The sequence below is a fragment of the Delphinus delphis genome, chromosome X, assembly GCF_949987515.2.
Source record: "Delphinus delphis chromosome X, mDelDel1.2, whole genome shotgun sequence".
Classification (NCBI taxonomy): Eukaryota; Metazoa; Chordata; class Mammalia; order Artiodactyla; family Delphinidae; genus Delphinus; species Delphinus delphis.
This window is the reverse complement of record NC_082704.1, coordinates 52,868,878-52,882,638: the sequence shown is the minus strand read 5'-3', so window position 1 is coordinate 52,882,638 and position 13,761 is coordinate 52,868,878. Positions and strand designations below refer to the sequence as shown.

The 13,761-nt window shown below is 40.3% G+C and overlaps 1 pseudogene; it reads right to left on the bottom strand.

The window, feature by feature from the left end:
* Nucleotides 1–12,524: 12,524 nt before the first annotated feature.
* On the bottom strand, nt 12,525–12,974 carry LOC132418937 (ubiquitin-conjugating enzyme E2 D2-like; annotated as a pseudogene).
* Between the last annotated feature and the right edge of the window lie 787 nt (nt 12,975–13,761).

Genomic DNA, 13,761 nt, shown 5'->3' with positions numbered 1-13,761 from the left:
TCTTACTAGCCTCTTATGTTCCAGGAAAATATTCCCTCTTGTTGCTTCTTCTCATACCTAGAGTTTCACTATTAAAATCACTGATGGTATATGGAACTATATATTATTTTATCAGAGGCTCAGTCACACATTTGTTAATGAAAGAAACAACAAAATAGGCAATATAGGTTATAAGTTGTTGCAAGTATCTCCTGGTTTCAGCCAGACTCAGGAGGTGATATGTTACTTTCTTCTTTCCTGCAGCCATTCACAGGTGGGCTGGGTCAAGATGTTCCCAGTGAGCTGAACAAAGTATTCTAGTCTAATATTCAATTGTGGGGAGAGGGTTCCCTGTGATGGGCCATTATGTATACTTTAAGCTATAGGCAATGTCTTTGTATTGATGAACTTGTAGCAAAAGCAACAGAATACAAAGATTAAAGTAAAAGAAACAGGTCTAATAGGGAGTCAGATTTGTTCTTCCCTATTACACTTACTGACTGTCAATGTCCATTCCACAGTCTTTTAGGGAAAGGCACAACAACCGCTCTTAGATGCTTCCTGCTGTACGGGGGCAATGAAGGGTGATTGTGGAATGGAATTGATCATCCTTGGGCAGGGAATATTAAACCCCTTAGCCTTGTTATCTAATTTGTAATTGGACCTACCTATTAATTTTAACTTTCTCACTGCATCATAACTATACTTAGGGGGAGAGATTTCCTTACATCTGCATAAACACAGATTAAAAGCCAGTAATATTTCAGGCAATATCAAAAATTACAACCATATTCATCAGTTTACTCAGTCCTATATAATTATCCTTTTTACTAACAGTTTTATGAAATCACAGTTTCCATTACACTTTTAAAATATCTTACCTAGCTCACCGGTGTGATTTAAAAGTTATCAGAAACCTGTTTTTGTCAAAACACCCTTTTATGACTCTTGAAGATGTGCCAGTCTTGTAAAGCATCAGCTTAGCTGCCTGTGAATGATAAGTCTTAAAAAGGCAAGGTTAAAGATCTGATTACCATTCTTTCTTTCAAAGATGCTTATGCAAGCTATTGTGACATGCAATATTTTAAGATAACTAAAATTATAACATCATACCAGGATATATACAAATTTCAGAAACTTTATATGATTTCTACAATGTCTATATTAATAACACTTATTCATACTGTATAATCTGAGGAGGCTTATCACTCATTTGACAATGCTTTCTGTGTAATTTAGCATACCAACCAATTCTAGTCAGTTTAGTATATATATATATATATATATATATATATATATATATATATATATATATATATACGCAATCTTTTTTTTTTTTTTTTCCGGAGGTGCCTCAGGGACCCTCTGAAGCATCCCAATGTTAGCTGAAGTCAAAGGAACTTTACTTAGGATTTGATAGGAAGGTCGTCAAAATATCAGAAAGTTTATTTTTTTTTTTAAAAATTTGGTCAGATAGAATATTTAAGAACAAATTCAAATCAGTTAAATGCAAGATAGTTCACACAATCTGTTGTCAAAAGCAGCATTCTAAGTAAACTTGTTCTCTTAATAAAGAGGAACCAAGTCTGGTCCTGCACCCATCTACTTTTATTTATTTATTTATTTATTATTTTTCTTTTTGTGGTACATGGGCCTCTCACTGTTGTGGCCTCTCCCGTTGTGGAGCGCAGGCTCAGCGGCCATGTCTCATGGGCCCAGCCACTCCGTGGCATGTGGGATCCTCCCAGACCAGGGCATGAACCCATGTCCCCTGCATCGGCAGGCGGACTCTCAACCACTGCACCACCAGGGAAGCCCTACCCGTCTACTTTTAATAACAAAATTCATTTCCCAATTAAGTGTAATTTAATCTCAGCCTGACCAAAACTCCTTTTTTACTCAAAATATATATCCCACTTTCCTACTGGATAGTGAAATGTTTTATTATTTTTAGTAGCTTTAATTACATATCTAAATTAGAATCCCCAACACTTAAAACCTTAGTTTCTAGTGAAAACCAAGAGGCAAGTAATAGTTACCAAAATCTGGAGAGACTATTTTAGATAATTTTTCAGAACATAATTATTCCTATAGAGTTAACCTAAAGGCTCTTATCTCGTTTACATTTACTTTAAAGTTTCATCATATCAAGTTATTTTTCTTGCTGACAAATTTGCAACAGGTATAACAAGATTTCATTTAACTTCTATTAAACCTAGGTGCAGTGAAAGTATTATACTTAATGTTGATGACTCTAAAGACACATGTATATTAATTATATCAACAAACTTAAACATTAATACCAGGTATTAATTTAATTCTAAATATTTCCCAGTTCATGTGAACCTAAAACTCATTTATCTTAATTTTTCTTGTATTTAAAATTGTTTGATTTGTAAGTGCTTACTTTCCTTTACGCCAATAGTGCTCATTTACAGATTTACCTCAGCAATGTTATCCAAAGACAAAGACATAGACAAACACACACAGACAAACAGAGAGACCTCATAGTCTTCATTTCAAAATTTCAGCCCTGAGTCAGGTACAGCAATGTAAAACTCATCAGTTTACAAAAGGTTGGATTAAAATTAGGTTTCTGGAGGATGGAAAAAATCAAGCTCACTTGTCTAGATGGCTAAATATTTGCAGAAAAAAACACTTACAATTTCTATTTACCCTTGACAAGTCAATTTCTAAATTACTTTACCCTCCTTTCAAAATTTGCATTTTAAAAGGATGGCAGAGATGAGGATTCCTGAGAAGACCAAATAGGACATTTGCATCTCAAAGATACAGGTAAATTTCTCCTTGGATGACTTTGTTTCCCCTTTGTTGGTCTCTGAGGTGTCAAAGCCATTGCCATCATGGGCCTTTTGCATATTTCTCTGGGTGCATTCAGCCTTTTCAACCATATCCCTATTATTGAAAACCAAATAAGCCAATTGAAACAAATCATTCATTGGAGTCTGAGGACCAGCAGTTGCTTTCTGAATTTTGCGTCTGAGGTCTGGGATAGACTGGCTATGAAATGCATAGCCGAAAGGGCCTGTCCCTTGGGGGAGGAGGGATCCACTTTTGTATACTAAAAGTGTCCACTAGTCTCCCTTGGATGACTGAAGGATTTTTGTGCTGTCCGTATTGCACCTCTTTCACCTTTTTATAATTAATAGATTTTACTGTAAGTTTTTACATATCCTAATGAAAGTTATGAATTAAAGTTTGGCCGAGGGAACATTCCCAGCAGTTTTGAATGTTATTCTTGCACCCCCTTTTTTCTTCAGTTCCAAGCAACACAGATTGATTAGATCAGCTCCAGAGAGCCCAGGTAGATCATTTATATCTCAAAGGCACAGGAAGAGAAATGCAAATTCCTCTTCTAACTACTTATACAAAACCCAGCCATCTCAGGCTATTTTCAGGGAACTTTACTTTTTCTCAGTTCCCAAATATCAACCTCAGTTTAAACAAACAAATACATACATATCATCCACTCACATTCACGTACCCCTTTTCCAGCAAAACCAGGAAGAGAAAAAGGGATTCGGACTCAGGTACCGAGACACCCATTCACATACACACACGTACCCCCAAGACAAAAGCAATTTCAAAAGACCCACTTTGACATAGTAGCGAAGCCATTAGGGGCCTTTGCCGTCCAGATCTCAGGGAGTATTGAAGCATTTTCTTTCATTTAGGGAACACAGCTAAAGATCTCTTAGTTTTGCAAAAGCACCCAGGGGACGATAAGATGGAACAGAGCTCTGATCATCCATACTTAATTATTAAGGAGGCCTGTTATTGACCAAAATGTCTCAGCTGGCCAATGCAAGTACTAACACACATACAAACAACCAACGCATGGTCCCACAAACAAAGAATCAGACAAGGCGTAGCCCAGAAATTCCACTTCCATTCCCAGACAGAGGCTCCAGAGAGGCCTGCCTCCTGAAAAAGAATGGACCATTAGTGGCTCACCCCAAAACGATACACACAAAAACACAAACAACAACTAAGTTACAGTCACACAGACAGAAAATCAGAAGAGGTGTAGTCTAGAATTCCCCTTTCACTCCCCAATGGAGGCCAAGCCCGGCTCTCGCAAATGAACAGGTTTCCAAATCGGGTAGAGTCCAACAACAATTCCCATCTCCAACAAGGTACCCCAGCCAAACAAATTGGCTTGTCCCATAAAGGAAAATCCAGTCTGTGGAGGGAATATATTCCTGGTGTGCACACTGGAGCGACTTACTCCTCAGGTGGCTCACTTCCCTCAAGGGAAGCAGCCCAAATGGAGTGGAGAGAATTACAAGCCTGCACAAGCTGAAGTGACTCACCCAATGACACCAGATGTGAACTGCAGCTCCAGACATTTCTCGGCTCCAAACAGCCTCATGCCATGGGTGACCTGCGCCTGTCGGGGACAGTCCCTCCAAGATCCCAGGAGCGAAATGGACTCCAATATTTGCTGGGGCTCAGGGAACTTGATGCCCCAGGCTGGGGTTGACCTGCCACGGACACGAACTCCTGGCTGGCTGGCCAAAATTTTTAATGCACATTCGTGTCCCCAACACACAGTGAGGCCAAACAAACTGAAACATCAGTTTGAAGCAGAGAAAGGTTTATTGCAAGGCCATGCAAGGAGACGAGGTGGCTCATGCCCTGAAAAGCCTTGAGCTCCCCAAAAGCTTTAGGCAAAGCATTTTTAAAGGCCAGGAAGGGGGGGGGGGGCGTCACAGGGTACGTGATCAGCTTGTTAACGATTATCTGATTGGCTGATGGTGAGGCAGCAGCGTGGTGTCACGGGGGTTAACCTTGTCAGTCCTTAGGCACCAGGAGGCCTGGGGCTGTGTGCTGATAGTCATCAAGTAGTTCTTCCATTTGGTGTGTGTGTGGAGGAGGTGGTCATAGCTGCAAAACACCTCAGGAAATTTGCATCAAATACTATTATCTAGGTACTTCAGAGAGGAGCTAAAGCAGAGGATATGGGGGAAGGCCCCATAGGGTCTTGCTCGGTTATAGTCCGCCATCTTCTTGGTCTGCTGGCTTTCCGAATAATGTTGCTATTCCTTGCCTCAACACCTCATCTCCCTAGTTTGGACTCCGTAACATATTGTTGACTTAAAAAATATTCACAACCTAAAAGTTGAGAGCTATGTTTTATTAGGTGGGAATTTTTAGGACTTCAAGCCTGGGAGGCAGCATCTCAAGTAACCCTGAGAAAACTGCTCTGAGGGGGCAAGGGGGGGGGGCGAGCCAGGATGTATAGGAGTTTTGCAACAAAAGGCAGGTAGTAGGAACATCAAAAGATTTCTGTTAATTAAAGAAATTAATTAATTTCTTAATTAAAGAAAACTATACACCTGTCTGTGTATGGGAAGATGCAAGAGTCTGGGCTCACTGAAATTATTCCTTTGATATGCACCTCAGCTATATGGTGCCCTGTGTTTTATATCTTGAGTTCCCTCAGGGCTCACATTGGAGGGCTGCAATTGCTGATGACTGTGACATCCTTTGTTTACTGATATGGCAGGAAATATTCAATTTCTCAATATCCTCCTGTATCATGAATGCCATGAATTGGAAAATAATTTATTTACTTTATTTGCTTGTTCATAGAATTTATAGTTGCTCTGTTGGAACTGTTCATCTTCAATATCTAATTTTAGAAAGCAAACCTCATGTATGATCTAGATAAAAGTAATCTAGCTATTGAAAGATTCAACTATTACTTTAATCCAACTTAAAATAGCACTGATGCTCATGGTCCCTTTTTTTGTTTATCTTGAGGACAAAACTGATAGCTCAAGTAATTGAACTTAGAAATCCTTAAGAATGCTCGAAGAGCAGAGCTGGGGAATTGTAGCTCTGGCATTTTTGTTTGTTTTGTTCTCATGGTGAATAACTCCCTTTTGCATTGTTAAAAGGAGTCTTTCATTTCTTAATGTTAGTTGTTATTCTTTCACCCAAATAATATACCTTAGCAGACAAATGCTTTCTTGATTTTTATTTTTTTAGGCCTCACAGCATGTGGGATCTTAGTTCCCGAACCAGGGATCTAACCCCCACCCCCTGCAGTGGAAGCTCAGAGTCTTAACCACTGGACCACCAGAGAAGTCCAGACCAATGTGTTCTTTAATTGCTAATTGAAAACAAAGAAAACCAGTCATTGAAATGACTTCTGGCAGTCACTTATTAGTATTCTAGCATTATGAGGAAACTAATGCTAATTCATTTTTAAAAGACAGCACATTTCCCCCTTCATTTTTCTTGTTAGAGAAATCTCTAAGAGATGAGAGAGCTTTCCTAGTGTCATCAGGACCATTGTATAAATGCTAATAACTCCACTTTTAGCCTGTATGCCAATGACTTTCAAAACTATATGCCCAGCTCAAGATTTTTTCCTAGACCCCATACCCAATGATCTGATTGATAGAGGAGTCATCTAAATGCCTCACATAAAAATCAATTCATTCAACATATCCAACTCAACTGAACTCTTGATCTACCCTCCGCAAACCTGCTACTGTGTTGTGTCATTTTTTTAGGAAAAGGCAGCATTCTCCTGGTTGACCAGTTCAGAAACTTGGAATTAATTCAAAATCAGTGCATTTCAAACTTTTGGTCTCAGGATTCTTTTACACTCTTAAAGATTATTAATGAACCTGTGGGCACTGGGGAATAATTTTTCCTCTATCCTTCTGGATTCTTGGTTGATACTATCCTGTAATAAAAAGACAGATTAACAGCAGAAACATAAATTTAAAAGCATACTTCTGGGAGTCCCACAAAGATATGAGACTAAAGGCAGCCAGGCAATTGAGGCTTATATACCATCCTGAGTAAGGAGAAATGGGTAGTGGTCTGGGGCTTCAAAGGAGAGGAAGGCAATTCACAGGAAGTTGAGAAGAGTAAATGTTTGGTAAATAAATATTTGCCCTGCCATGTAGATAACTTTCTCAGATATAAAAAGTTATCTCTTGTAGTAGCACTTTTCCTGGTACAAGCTCCCTTTTCTGATTTCTTTTAGGCAGTTAAGGGGGAGGTAAAAACTTTTCTTGACTCTGGTGGGTCTTGATTGCCTGCAGCTCCACATGGTAAAGTGGCATATTTGGAGTGTTACATTCTGCTAAAATTCAATCCCAAACAGATTTTATTTAAGTGGTTCATATGTGTTGATATTTACATATTAAAAATTAAAGCAGAAATTTCAAAACTATTTTTCCAAAAATAACAATAAACACTTTACATGTTAAATAACCTATTTTTAAAGGTTTTATCATAATTTTATTATTTTTCTTTTTTTCTTATTTTAATTGAAACATAAACGATTTACAATATTATATTAGTTTCAGGTGTACAACATAGTGATTCAATATGTTTATAGATTGTACTCCATTTAGAGTTATTACAAAATAATGACTGTTTTCCCTGTGCTGTACAATATATCCTTGTTGTTTATTTATTTTATACCTGGTAGTTTGTATCTCTTAATCCCATACTTCTCTCTAGCCCATTCCCCCTTCCCTCTCCATACTAGTAACCACTAGTTTGTTCTCATATAAGTGATAACATAGAACATTTGTGTTTTTCTGTCTGACCTACTTTACCTTAGATGCTGCCATGAAACCAATATCCTAATCTTTTATATTTGAAAAATCTTTCCTGTCTGTCCTGTCTTCTGCATCCTTATTAACACTGCTTTCATTTAGACCCTAATCATCTCTCATCTGGATTCTCAAAATACGTTCTGATCTGGTCTCTGTATTTAACCTGTCTCTTGCAATTTGTTTTCTATTCTGTCCTTAGAATGATTTTTCTAACATGCAAATCTGAACTTATCATTCTTCAGTTCAAATTATTGAATTGTTCTTTATCACTCATAAGATCAAGTGTAATTGTCTTTAGGTAGGCTATAAGACCACCCACATTCAGGCCTCTTCCTGCCTCTCCAATAATTTGTGGTGTAGTCATATTGAATATGAACAAAAAGTTATTTCTTGTTTACCATATACTTTGTAATGTTTTTATATCTTTGTGCTATGTTCCTTCTATCCATGATGCCCTTTTTGTCCCTTATCTACCTGTGAAATCCTACTCATCTGTCAAGGTTCAAAGGAGGTATAATTACCTAACAACGTACTCCCTTCCCATCTCCATGCCAGAATTGGGTAGTTTTTGGTATCTCCAGCTGAATAGGACCAAAGGAGCCATGTATTAACACTTCACAAAATGCTCATCAAATAAGACACACTCAATGAACATTTAATTTTCTTTCTGTAGTGTGGAAATCCCTGCTTCTTTTTGGTCCCTTACTAGAAACACTAAATGCTTCATTCACACAGTTATCTAAGGTAAATTTTAGGGGGAGGAGGGAAAAAGTTAATGTAATATAGTATTTTGTAAATGCTATCTTAATACAGTTTTGAAGTCATGCCTAAAATCTCTCAGCTGCCTTTTGCAAGCAGTTTACTAAGCTCCCACACCAACAGGGACAGCCCTTAGGCCTATGAACCTGGGAAATTTTTCAGGTAACCCAATCCACAGGGAACTTGGGAAACCTACCTCACCCCATCCCCCCCTTGCCCTACATATGTTGCCCCTTGTTCCTTGTCCTCTGTCTCTGGGTGCAACTCCCTGTGTGGCAGCCTTGTCTAGTTTGCAACTGTAAGTAACAAAGAGTTCTGCCTTTCAACTATCTAAGATTAATTTGTTCTATCCCACCATCAAGAACCTTTAAATTTTATAAAATAGTAATGTAATCTGTAGTCTAAATTCTTAGAATAATCTTGTTGAAGAACTTCCAAACATAACTTGAGTTACATGTTCACAGATTTAGCAAAGAAATGCTACTTCCTTTAATAAATGGTGACAGATAAAGAGAACTCAGAATGATATTTTAAGTGGAAAGCAATATTTCTTTAAGAGCTCACTCAGAAATTTTCAAAACAATTTAAACATTTATTGCATTCATTATTTGATGAATCCAAGAGTGCACTTAATTCCCACCTTTTATGCAATCTGTAATGAGGCTGAATAGCTCAAATTCTCTTATCTGCAAAGCTATGAAGTATTTAATCTATGCCTATAACCATAAATGGGTTTGAATATTGCCAGTAAAGTTAATCAAAACATTTTTATGTAAAAAATAAAATCACTTGGGGAAGAGGTATGCTGGTAACTAAGTCAAAATACGTTAAATCTTAGCAATCTGCATTAGTACAGAATCTCACCCTCTTTTGTTAACAAATAATAATTCAAGTGGTGCAGTGAACTACATGGTCTATTAAAGAGTGCTCATTTCTCACCTGCTTAAAAATCATTTTTGATGATTGCAAATGCAGATTACTGGGCCCTCCTATAGGTGAGATTCAGGAATTTGCATTTTTAACAAGGCTTCAAATTGATTTTTTTTGTACTCTAAAGCTGTGTGTATTTCTAAAAAATAGCCAGAGGGGGATACTTCGTGTGACCAACATCCTTGTGAATGCACCCTTTCATGAATTCCCAAATTCCCAATTAAACTTACAGATTCTCTTAGCCCATGCCTTCTCCCCCAGCCATCCTAAGAATATCAGAAGTACAGACTTGACCTGTGAAATCATCTTGCTGGCAGCCCAGCACAAGCTTATCCTAAAAGGATAAATATAATGAAGTGAAATAATAAATACAACTCCAATTATTGAATGTGTATTCAATGGTACAGGTTAAGTGTTTTTCACATATCATCTTATTCTTAAAACTAGGAAGTGTTATAGACAATATTCCTATTTAGTATTTGAAGAAACTAAGGTTCGAGCCTCCCTGGTGGCTCCCAACCACTGTTGGGAGTCCGCCTGCCGATGCAGGAAACACGGGTTCGTGTCCCGGTCCGGGAAGATTCCACATGCCGCGGAGCGGCTGGGCCCGTGGGCCATGGCTGCTGGGCCTGTGCATCTGGAGCCTGTGCTCTGTGGCAGGAGAGGCCACAACAGTGAGGGGCCCGTGTACCGCCAAAAACTAAAAATAAAATTAAAATAAAAAGAAACTAAGGTTCATAGGGGTTAGGTAACATATTTAGAGTCACACAATTAGATATTGTCACACAATTAGATATTGGTGGAGCCTGGATAAGAACACAGGTTTTTGCTCCGAGCTCCCATTCTTTCTCCACACTATCTCTGATCATAAAAAATTTAAATCAATAATTAGGGAAGAAAAGATAAAAGAAAAAATTTCCCCATGTCACCAAATCCTCAGTTTCTTTCATGATACAGTAGTGACTGGCTGTACATGGCTATTCCAATATAATTAATTTAATATTTTAATTTAAAATTAATGAAAATTGAATAAAAATCCAGTTGCCTGATCACACTAAACTTCAAGTGGTCAATAGCTACAGCGGCTAGTGTCTACTATATTGGATAGTACAGATATAGAACATTCCTATTTGGCATCACTGCCTGAATGTATAGGTAAAAGGAAATTTTATATTTGAGGTGTTAGTACTTTTGATAAATATTTTTGACTTATTTTGATAAATATTTTTTTAAATGTTAAGCCATTAATATTTTCATGTTTTTACTTAAAATTTTAATCCCTCTCTGCCATTAAAAAGAGTGGATTATAGTATTTTTTAAAGGTTTTAAGTAATCTGCTTATTTCACTGGTTAGACATTCCTGAATGTACAAGTTCTAAAGGGAAAATTGGATCTTTTCCAGCACACACAAGTATTTTCATAAAATTAATTTTTACCTTTACAATCAGATACATCCAAGCAGTTAAGACTGCTGGGGTGCAATTCTCCGTGGTGTTTCTACACATCTTGTGACAGTATTTGTCCTAGACTACTCTTTCAAGGACATTTGTATAGCAAACAGCCTTGGAAGATAGAGGGTCTTCCAGGGTGGAGGATGGATTTGTTTCCTGAGCAGGTTAATAAAGATTGCATTTCCTTCTGGGGCAAAAGTTGGTCAGGTTTGGTAGAATTTCCCTTTCTAAGATTGGGGGTTTCCTTAGCTTGGGGTAACTTGGCTGTTACACAAACCCACTGTAGGTGCAGCACCCTCCTGGTCTGCTCCACATCTCCCTGTTGAGTGTTGTGGGGCAAGGGGAACTAATGTCATGTGAAGCTCATGCTGCCTGCTGGGCCCTAAGTCCTGTCTCTAACCCAAGAGTCTGTGTCATTCTGCCAGCCTCCATTGGCTCACATGTAGGCCTGTAAGCTGGGTAAAATCTTAGACCATACACAGTTCTTGAGAAACCATAAGACAAATGAGTGCTAATAGGTATGTCCTGAGAAGCAGCCTACAATCCAGAGTGGGAGAGAGGCAGAGTGACAACAAAGATAGGGATTGAAGGAGTGGGAGGTGGAGAAGACTGGGAATAAAACTCATCATTTTATTTTGTAACAACTCCAAATCCATTTAATTTTGCCAGTTAAATATGGACCTCAAAATAGAGGATGTTACCGAACCAAACTTGGGGCTGTTCTCCTGCTTGCAGTAAAGCCAGTCTACTGACACCGGGTTGCAGAGAAGGAAAGTGCAGCCTTTATTTTAAGGCTCCAGACAAGGAGTCTAGGGTAGCTAATGCTCAAAAAACCTGATCTCCCCAGTAGGTTTCAGGGAAGCATTTTTAAAAGCAAGATGAAGGAGGGGAGTCGCAGGATGTATGATCAGCACACAATTGTCTGATTTGTTGATGGTGAGGTAACAGGGTGGTGTCACAGAGGTTAACATCAATCCTCAGGCTCCATTAGGTCTGTGTCTACATGCTCATGGTCATCAAGTAGTTAACTTCCTCCATTTGGTGGGGGTTTAGCATCTGTAAATCAACTCAGTGTCTGCCTCAGATACTGTTATCTATGTATTTCAGGGAGGAACTAAGGATTCCATGACTGTCATGGCTGATTTACTGTTTAAATTGTTACCAGTTCACCTGGCCTAACTGCTACTTTTGTCACTACATGGTCACATCCTTTCAATCATTAATTCTTGAGTCAGGCTTTTGTGACTCAGGGGAGCCCTGAGAAACTATGGCTTTTCTGCAGACAAGAGGCAGGCAGAGGACCTGGAGCGTGGGTCTTGCCCAGTTACAAGGATATTGGTTAATACTAATCTTGTTCAAAATCAACACCCAAAGTTTCTTCAGAATAAAGTGGACACCTGACTAGCTTTGTAATCTTCATTGTTTGTCCTCACCATTGTCAGTTCTAAAAGACTCACATTAAAAATTATCTCTCTGGTTGGTGGAACTGCTCTCCTTATCCTAAAGCCACCACCTCCTTGTTCTTGCTTTCCTAATGCTAAATCAATAACGAAAACTTAGTTAAAACGGGTCTCACACTCACCCAAACCCCCAACCTTACCCCCACTCACCAATCCCTCCTCCACCCTTGTTTCCACCTGCAGACTTGCTCCACCACCTCCACACACCCTGATACATAGGAGGTGTTACCACATATGCCCAGAGGATGGGGAGCCCTCCTTTCATAGAAAGCTGACAAAAGATAACCAATTAAACTGCCAGCTTTAATAAGGTGATGGGATTATCATTTATTTTTAAATTACATGGCGTATTTATTAGTCCATTCCCGAGCAATTCTGTCATACTTCCTCCTATCCTTTGTGTAGATCTTAGCAATTTCTGGAACCAAAGAATCATCTGCGTTGGTGTCGCACAACAGGGAGTAAGTGGATAACAATACTTTGGAAATTGTCAGTGCTGGTGATCACTCAGATCTAAGGATGTCCAGGCAGATGTTTCTGTTTCTTTTAATGTTTGGATGGTAAATTCGGGTGGTGAATGCGATCTTGGGTGGTTTGAATGGGTAATTGGAGGGAAACTGGACCTTTAGGAAGAAGACTCCTCCCTGGTAGGGGCTGTCATTGGGCCCCATTATGGTCGCATGCCAGTGGAACATGTCATCCCCCACTAGCCCTGCTGAGCTCTGGGCGGGGGGGGGGGGGTCGCGGGACAGGTCGAGGAGCTCCTTGTGGATGCACTTTAAGGCCATCATCTGTGACACGTGGCCAATCCTTGGCGCTGGGCCTGGCGACAGGTAGAAGGCGATGGTGGTGATCATGGGGTGGGAGGAATGGTGACAGACGGCGCAGGTAGATGGGTGGACTGAAGGCCGGCTGCAGCGTCGAGGGGGGCGTCGTGGGAGGCGGATGGTGGCGGAGAGTGGGAGAATGGGACTGAGGAGGGAGTCGGGCGCTCCACCATACCTGATGCGCCACTGGACGCTAGTAGCTCGTGGCCACCGCTTCCTCCTCGGCGCTCTCCTGAGCTGGAGGCCACGCAGCCCGGAGGCCGCGCCGCCCCAAGACACAGCCACCTGGAGACATTGCTAGTGCCGCCGCCTGGCGGGGACCCGCTCAGTGAGGTCACAGGGGCCACGCTGATGAGGCTGCGTGGTGTCTCCCAGGGCGGGTGCCTCAGGGAGTGAGGTGGGTGGGGTGGGGTGGGCAGGGTTTACGTTAGAGGGGGGAGGGGCGGGGAAGTGAAGGAGGAAGGGACCAGGTAGGGGGGCGTGGAAGGGGGCGGAGGCATGGAGGGGGATCGGGGGTACAGGGGTCTGGGGAGGGATTGGGGGGTGGAGGGGCCGGGGCTCACCCAGCGCCGGGGCTCTGGGCTGGCAAGTTGAGCCACACCCACTGTCCACCAATGAGAGTTACCTGAATAAATAAGAGCGGTTCAAGGAATTCCTCTCCAACAATAATACAGATAACACAATCAATAACACAGATTCAGCATCCCTTAACATTTTACCCCATCAGCTTTATATTAATTAATTCTCT